The sequence below is a fragment of the Phaethon lepturus genome, unplaced genomic scaffold, assembly GCF_000687285.1.
Source record: "Phaethon lepturus isolate BGI_N335 unplaced genomic scaffold, ASM68728v1 scaffold3753, whole genome shotgun sequence".
Lineage (NCBI taxonomy): Eukaryota > Metazoa > Chordata > Aves > Phaethontiformes > Phaethontidae > Phaethon > Phaethon lepturus.
Genome location: NW_010529582.1, coordinates 13,531 through 23,014, shown reverse-complemented (window position 1 = coordinate 23,014; position 9,484 = coordinate 13,531).

Sequence of the window (9,484 nt, the reverse complement as noted above, 5' to 3'; positions counted from 1 at the left end):
ACTGTCTTTAAAATCATAGTTAAATGGGAAACATAATATAACCACTAATAGAAATAAATTTCTGATTATTTTTTTCTTACATCAGGGTGTTACTCTGCTTCATATTTCACAGAATCATGGAATCACAGAATCATTAAGGTTGGAAAAGACCTTTAAGATCATCAAGTCCAACCATCAATCCAACACCACCATGACCACTAAACCATGCCCTGAATTGCCATGTCCCCATAGTTTTTGAATACTTCCAGTGATGGCGATGCCACCACCTCCCTGGGCAGCCTGTTCCAATGTTTGACCACTCTCTCAGTGAAGAAATTCTTCCTAATATTTAGTCTAAACCTCCCCTGGCACAACTTGAGGCCATTTCCTCTCATTCTATTGCTGGTTACTTGGGAGAAGAGACACCCACCTCACCACAACCCCCTTTCAGGTAGTTGTAGAGAGTGATAACGTCTCCCCTCAGCCTCCTCTTCTCCAGACTGAACAACCCCAGTTCCCTCAGCCGCTCTTCATAAGACTTGTGCTCCAGACCCTTTACCAGTTTCGTTGCCCTTCTCTGGACACACTCAAGCAACTCATTGTCCTTCTTATAGTGAGGGGCCCAAAACTGAACACAGTATTTGAGGTGCAGCCTCACCAGTGCCAAGTACAAGGGCACAATCACTTCCCTGCTCCTGCTGACCACACTATTCCTGATACAGGCCAGGACGCTGTTGGCCTTCTTGGCCACCTGGGCACACTGCCGGCTCATGTTCAGCCGGCTGTCAACCAGCACCCCCAGGTCCTTTTCTGCCAGGCAACTCACCAGCTGCTCCTCCCCAAGCCTGTAGCGTTGAGTGGAGTGGTTGTGACTGAAGTGCAGGACCCGGCACTTGGCCTTGTTAAACCTCAGACAATTGACCTCTGCCCATTGATCCAGCCTGTCCAGATCCCTCTGCAGAGCCCTTCTACCCTCCAGCAGATCAAGACTCCTGCCCAACTTGGTATCGTCTGCAAGCTTACTGAGGGAGCACTTGATCCCCTCATCCAGATCATCAATAAAGATATTGAACAAGACCGGCCCCAAAACTGAACCATGAGGAACACCGCTTGTGACCGGCCACCAGCTGGATTTAACTCCGTTCAACACAACTCTCTGAGTTCAGCTGACCAGCCATTTTTTTACCCAGCAAAGAGTACGCTTGCCTAAGCCATGAGCCACCAGTTTCTCCAGGAAGATGTTGTAGGAGACATTGTCAAAGGCTGTACTAAAGTCCAGGTAGGCAACACCCACAGCCTTTCCCTCATCCACTAGGTGGGTCACCTGGTCATAGAAAGAGTTCAGGTTGGTCAAGCAGGACCTGCCTTTCATGAACATTTCCCTGTATGTATCTTCCTAATCACAGTGGGAACAAATGTAAAGATTTTTGGGTAATATTAAATCAAATCCCTTAAGAGTGAACCTTGTCTCTTCTATACAGTACCTAGACCAATAAATAGAGCTGGGAGTGACTATGATTGTTCTGTTTCACGAAGGTATTGCAGGGCAGGTACTATTTCTTTTGAAACAGTGTAGCTTCTTTCCAATTACCTTCCCACAGGCTTTGTATCTTAGGGTAGTGATTTAACACTCCTCAGTGCTAACTAAAATAGTGTTGTTCATCTGCTTATCTTGTTCACATTGCTGTAACTTTTTTCTGGTCATGAAGTAGGATGAAATGTAGGCTCATTCTTTAGTGAATGTTTAAACAAACACGTAACCTGGAGCACATATAGCTCATGAAGTTACTGAACTGACTTATAGAGTTACTCATATTTTTTTCTCGTTCAGGTCAATCCATAATCCAAATGCTGATTGACACGATCTTATGATATTACTTGTTAGGGCTTCCAATCGCTAGGTTAATAAAAATTTTTTCTTTTTTTTTATTGCTCTAATTGTCAGAAGAATAGCACTACCAGACTGTCATTGTAATTTTCTCTTTTGGGGTAAGATTATCAAAGAGAACTTTGTTTTCCCTGGAAATATATTTGAAAGTTATGTATTTATTTTAGGGGAGGAAACAATTTACTAGAAATAATTGTCCCTTCAGCTACAAAAATAATAGTACTAATAGACTATTTCACCTTAATGAGATTACTTTAGGGATGCATTTAGCTATTCACTAGTGAACAATAAAGTTTAGAATTTTTTTACACAGCTGTTAGGTAGACTCCATTAAATAACTCTAGTTATACTTTCTTCTATAACGGAGTATACCTTTTCCCAAATGAATTTTGTGTTGACATAAACCTTCTCTGTCCTATGGCTTATCTCTTGATATATTGAAGAGGAGGGGGGGTTCTGTTTGTTAGGTATTAATGTTGTCATAAAGCTTTCCTGAAAAGCTCTTGATCCCTGTTTACTTGATTTTTTACTTTGTTTTATTTTTTTCCTCTCTCTGTGAATAACAGACCAGAATTAAAAAATACTATAATTTTGATAATCCTTGATCTCGGAGCTGCAATAACCTGGTAAGACTGTCGTATAAGTAAAAGAAAGGGAAAAGTATGTCCTTATTAAAGGACTTAATTCTTAAATTCTTAAAAGAGAGAAATAATTGTCAGAGATTGACTTCTTTTTCCTTTTTCTGCAGACAATAATTTCTTAGTAATTTGGAAGATGTATATATTTCATACTTGACTTCTTTAAAAGCTCTTTTTGTAACTTCATCTGAGTTCCTGGAGAATTCATTTCAGTAAGAATTTTTCAGGAAAGGGCACAGAATATTTCTTTCAGTTTCTGCTCCTGACAGCTGCAGGTAAGAATCTCAGTGGATGGAGCAATGAGATCTTCTGCATTCAGAACACTTCCTGGTATAGAGCCGTGTAGGATGTGAGGGGAAAATACATGAATCAAAGTTAACATAAAATGTTGGACCTCAGGTGACTGCAGGCACTGAACAGGTAGATTCTGATGATGGCAGTCTCCAAGCAGGGAGAGAGGATAAAATCAGGAAATCCAGGGTGAGTGTGTTTACCCAAGGAACCTAGCAATTTAAAGCAAGCAGGGGAGCACTTGGGCTGTCTGGTCAGAGAACAGACAGAAAGGATTATTCTCTTATTTGAGGCCTCTTTGAACAGCTCAGCCACATTTTAATGTCTTTTAAACTAAAATCCTGCTAACTTGAATGGAAACATGGATGGGTACAAAAGTGATAGAAATGTAGTCTTTTTCACACAATATAATAGGCATATTTTCAATGTTTGAGTAACTGAAGAGGGTTTTACCCACTTTGCAGGTGACATGGTAGGACAAGGTGCAGACATTCAGCCAGCTAGGTACATAGCCTCTGTTTTTTTCAGAGTAGCCTATCACTTATGCTAACTTCATAAAGCACTGGAGGGAAACAGTTTTCTTTGGCAGACCTTTATAGGCATAGCAGGCAAATACAGAGGAAACAGGGCTAAAGGGGGCTGCGGCAATGTCTGAAATTTGTCATAGTCCTCTCAGTTAATCAACATCTGATGCACATAAAAATAGCAAAATTCAACTTTATGTTTAGTAAGTTATGAGCTTTCGAAGAGGAGCATTATATTAACAAGGACATATCCCTATCACCAAAGGGAGCCTTTTGTCACTGAAGCATCCAAAAAGGTAAAATACTTTTCTTTCTTTTTCCTTTCTGCCATAAGTTCTAGCATTGTACAATGCTGTACAACGTATCTACTATCTACTGCAAATTTGTTAGTTACAACTGTGCAGGCCTCTCTAATGACAGTTTCATGTTGAGATATGTGTTCACAGAGTTATTAGACTGGTTTCAGACCCCATGCCTGAATATTAAGTGCTGGCTTGCACATGTCTATACTTATCACAGAGAGACTGGCAGATGCAACCAGATGTAGAACAGTTCAGAGGGGGCTGCAGAATGCTAGTTTGCATGCACATGGCTTAAACAATTATTGGAGCTGCAACCTGTCTGTAAAGAGCTATTTTCATAAAGGATCTGTTAATTTACATGCAAGGGTTTTTCTCAGGGTACATAAACACATTGAACAAGAACTATGAAGGCAGCATATAAAACCCAAAACAAGCAAGAGAGTGTGATTCTTACGAAAAAAGGTGGCAGTTGCAAGTGGAATACAGAAGCAAAGAATTCAACATACGGAAGTGTGACTTCTGAGAATGTGGGAATTCCAGACAAAGTCCTGGTAACCCCAGGGAGGTAGTAGTAGAAACAAGACATGGGCTGCAAAGAAGAGAAAAATGAAAGAGGAAGGGGAAAAGAAGGATTCTTTTATTCAGCTTCACTGGAGGAAAAGAAAATTAAATTACTGATATAGTGATGCCTGTAATAACACCGATAATACTATAGCTTGTGGTAAATTTACTCTGACTATCAGATGAGGCAATACAGAGGTATCCTTTTTAGCTAAAATAAAGAAATAGAAGGAGTGGTATATGCTTTACATATAGTGCAGGTCGTATAAAATATTCCCTGTTAAGAAATGAAATGGTGGCTGGGGGATGCAATTTCTGTTTAAAGGAGAACCAGCAAGACAAAAACAAACCAAAAGCTGAATAGCAAAGGCAAATGAGCTGTTCAATGGAAGAGTCATATCAATGATATGTGTTGATGGAACCAGTAAAGACTGAAGCTGAAGGAGCTCAGGAATTGAGATAATAGTTGATCCATGACTGCACACGTGGCAGATAGCAACATGGAAAGCATAAAGTTAGAGAAATAATGCAAACCTAGGCAGTGGAGGAAAGGTTGTGACAATTTATAGGCCCTGGACATTTTGTAAGTAACATACAATGGTGTAGATTGTGCCAAGGGAAGAGGTGAGATATATTAACCTTTGCCAGCTGGTGTGGAAGTTTTATTAACCCTTATTGTGCACAGCTGAGGGAGGGGATGGGTAGCCTTTTCACCTACCAGAAGTTACTTGTAGCTTTCCTCGGTAATTTAGGATGAACCAAAATGTGACTGTTCTAAAAACTGAAAAAAAAATATTCTCAGTTTTTCATCTGTCATATCAATAATTATATTATGAAATCACCCACTGGTTCTATTTCAAATCTGTGATGGAGAAAGTTGTGATGAACTCCTAATAACGTTGACCAACAGCAGTGTAGACTGGAGAAACAACACTGTGAAAATATTATACTGTAAAACTACTTACTATGAGGCTGTAGAAAAACGTAAACTGTTGATGAGCATCATCCTCACACAAGCTGAAAGAGATTATGGTAGCTGATAAAAAAAATCACCACCACTTATAAACAGCAGGAGAGTGCAAGACTTAGAGTGGATTGCACTGTAGTACTGGACTGTCCACAAAATGAAGATAGCATGGTGTGTCTACTGATTTTACAGAACATAAGGACATTTCAATGAGGTGACTAGAAGGCAAGCTGAACTGAATTGTATTAGCCCAAGTGGAAAAATTGAAGATGGAAGAAGTAAGCCCGCAAAGAGAATTGAATATATGAACATATCCCCTGAAAGCAGGACAGAGTGAACGGATAGTCAAACAGTGGTGAGAAATCCTTCCAGTAAAGGGAATATCTGCTTTGATCAAAAAAACACTAAACAGGACACTGAAGGAAGTCACAGCCTATTAGTAGTTACTGAGGACATGCTGACCAGTTTATTCAGGGAAGGGTGTTCACTGCGGTGTCAATAATGATTTTAGCTGTATTTGGATAAATGTCCTTTCCCTTCCTAGTAGCAGTTTCCCAAAGGAAAGAGGCAATTGGATCCTGAGTGAAAAGATAAGAAAAATTATTGGACTATGGAATTTCAGTTATTCTTTAAATTATGTGTACTTTCTATGTTTTGTTTTGGTTTGATTTTACAAATAATTCAAGCACACTGTCTTCTAAGAGAAATTACAGTAATTTTCACTTGAAATAAAAAGCTATTCTGCAAAGTTACAAGAAATTGAATAGTGCCATCTGTTACTAGAATTACCTTACAAAACTAGTTCCTAGAAAACAGGCAGTGTTCTCATGACAAATACAGTTTGTGTAGTATAGTATTTCCCTGTGGTTCAGAAGCAGGAGGATATATACTTCAGAAAACAGAGAACAGCACAAAGAGAAAGCATGAATCCGTGCTAGAAACTGACTACCATCCTGGAAAACTGACTCCTTTGCTAATTTTTTCCTAAATAATGTAAATTAAACTGCTGCCGTACATAAATATGTTCCTAATTTTAAGCATCTAAAGTGCTGTCTTTCAATCTAATTCAGATGTGAGTTCATACTTGAAATTGAAAATATACTGTGTTAATTTGATGATGTAAAAGGATACTTACCACTAAATCTGCAAGTTCAGATTCTTGATGTCCTAAACTGGCTTCCAAGATAAATGTTCAAACTGTTAAATTAGTATAGCGCTGCTGCTCCTCTTTTGCATCCTTTTACAGTATATAGTACTACATGTACACTTGTATACATGTAGTATATATACAATGTATACTACATTATATACTACATATAGTATAGTATACTTCCATAGTATTATGGAAGTATGTTCATTAACAGTTGTCAATCCTTCAAATGATACAGTGATTATTATTGCAGAAGGGTACATGAAGAGGTTGAATCTCTGTCCAGGTTTTGATTTGATACTATGCGGTAAATGAGGCCCAGGATCAGACACATGCGAATAAGATGCTTTAGAAGAAAATCCACAGATCTGTATTAAAAGGTCATATTCAATTTGTATCATTGTACGGTGTCTGGGTGGGGTAGAATTAACTTTCTTAGCAGCCCATATGGTGCTGTGCTTTGGATTTGTGAATAAAACAGTGCTGGTAGACACCAGTGTTTTGGCTATGGCTGACCAGTTCTTGTACAGTGTCGAGGCTTTCTTTTTTTCCAGCTTTGCCCCCACAACAAGTAGGCTGGGGGTAGACAAGAAGTAGGGAAGGGACAAAGCCAGGACAGCTGACCCAAAATAGCCAAATGAAGAGGAAGGAAGCATGTTCATGGTTATGGCATTCATCTTCTTAAGGAACTGTCACATGTGGTGAGGCCCTGCTTTGCAGGAAGTGACGGGACATCTACATGCAGATGGGAAGTAGTGAATACATTCCTTATTTTGCCTTCCTTGTGCACACAGTTTTTTCTTTCACCTATTACGCCGCCTTTATCCATACGTCTTCTGCACTTCCTTCTATGTTCTGCCCATCCTGTGGCAGAGGAAACTGTGCAAGCAGCCTTGTGGATGCTTGGCTGCTGGTGGGGGTCAACCTACTGCAACCATTCATTCTGTAAACTAAATAAAAAATTGTCTTATGGAAAAAGTAGCAGGCACTTGTATAGTTAAAAGTTGTATTGTAACAAATGTAAATAAAGGCAAATAAAGTCAAACTTTACAGAGAAATACACTGACACTTCCCTAGAAATTTCTAAAGTATTAGGTACTGATTGAACAGCAAATAGGAAAAAAGTTCATCCTAAGATGCTCATGTATGGAAAAGAGGCTATAAAACTTTTATCAAACATTTATATACAGATTCCTAAATTAAAATTAACTTTCAGTTTTTCATCAAAATAAAAAACACCCAACTGTCATATTGTTCTGTATTTATACAGGTGTTATCTGGTCTGCCTTGTGCCTGATTTTTTTCCTATTCTTCAAATCACTGTGACAGAAACTATGTTCTGTTCCATTTAAGAACAATAAAGGTCTAAATAAAGTAATATCTGTATAGAAGTTTTCTTATTTGTTTAAGGCTCTTTGGGTTGGAGTTTTTTCTTGCTTGTTTCCCCCCCGCCCCCGCCCCGATTTCTGAGTAGTTATATTAAAGTGTAAGAAAATAAAGCAAGACATGGTCAGAGGAGTTTTCTAGCTCTTTTATCTACGCTTCCTCTTTCAGACTGAATTTATACATTTTTGTCCTGGTTTTGGCTGGGATAGAGTTAATTTTCTTCCTGATAACTAGTATAGTGCTGTGTTTTGGATTTGGGATGAAAATAATGTTGATCACATACTGCTGTTTTCAGTTGTTGCTAAGCCGTTGCTTGCGAGAAAGCAAGGGGTGCACAAGAAGTTGGGAGGGGACACAGCCAGGATAACTGACTCCAACTGACCAAAGGGATATCCCATACCATATGACATCATGCTCAGCATATAAAGCTGGGGAAAGAAGAAGGAAGGGGGAATGTTCAGAGTGATGGTGTTTGTCTTCCCAAACAACCACTATGCGTGATGCAGCCCTGCTTCCCTGGAGGCGGCTGAACACCTGCCTGCCCGTGGGTGAATGGATCCCTTGTTTTGCTTTGCTTGTGTGCATAACTTCTGCCTTACCTATTAAACTGTCTTTATCTCAGCCCATGAGTTTTCTCACTTTTACTCTTCTGATTCTCTTCCCACCCCACAGGGGGAAGTGATCAAGTGGCTGTGTGGTGCTTATTTGCTGACTGCGGTTAAACCACGACAATGCTGAATTTCACACATGCTCCATAGTATTGATATTTTTATTTAAAACAGTCTGATTTAAGCTTAGCTGAAATGTTTGACAGGTTTAATTAATTTTGTACCAAAAATCCTTTTTTGTCTGTTATATATTAATGACAAAAAATATTTTCTACTGCCTTAGCAAATAAATATAAACACTGAAATGCAACTTTCTTTTTTTTAAGTGGAATATGCATTTTCAAGCTGAATTCTCTAGAAATATATTTTTTTAGTGGCTTCAGTACTCAATCTGATAAAAGTAACCAATATACTTTCTATGTTATGCTATCTGGACACATAATAGAGCAGGAAAGGTTGCTCAGGAGAATTTTTGCATAAACATCGATGAATTACACAGTAAAAAAATAATTCCACAGTCATTTTTATAGCTGAAAAGTAATACCATCTGTGACATTTCAAATGAGATAATGCAATCAGCCCTCTTTCTGGCCAAGTTGTCAGATTATATGATTGCAATAAGTGATAAGCAAAGGGTTTGAAGTTTCAGTTTTGTTCAGATAAGAACTCTGAATAATCCTTCAAATCACCAAAAAGTGGCAGTAAATATTGCAAACGTAGGCTTGTAAATATTGTTTTTGTTTGCTGGCAGGATAGGAATAACTCAAAGGCAAACATTCTCACTGCAAGTTTTCATCATGTAGAGCACCAAAAAAAGGCAGCTAAAATTCCAGTGAGTAAATGGAATAAAATAAAATGTTACAAATCTATTTCAGGTATAAAATTTGTATTTCACTTAAATTAACAATTTCATCAGGAATATTAGAAGTTAATCACGCTTGAAATTTGTAAGATATGACTGGATATCTTTCAGAAAGGTAGGCTATACTACAATGAAAAGGTATGAAGTTACGGGAGAAGGATGGACTTCACAACTCTATGAGAGTTATATTCTGAAGCCGTTTATTGTCTTGTCTGACTCCAATATATATTATAATTTTTGCTTAGTCACTGCGCACACACTCATGGTTGGTTACAGCTTGTTACACACGTTGTATTGCGGCTGGCTATATAGTAAATATCACGTGCTG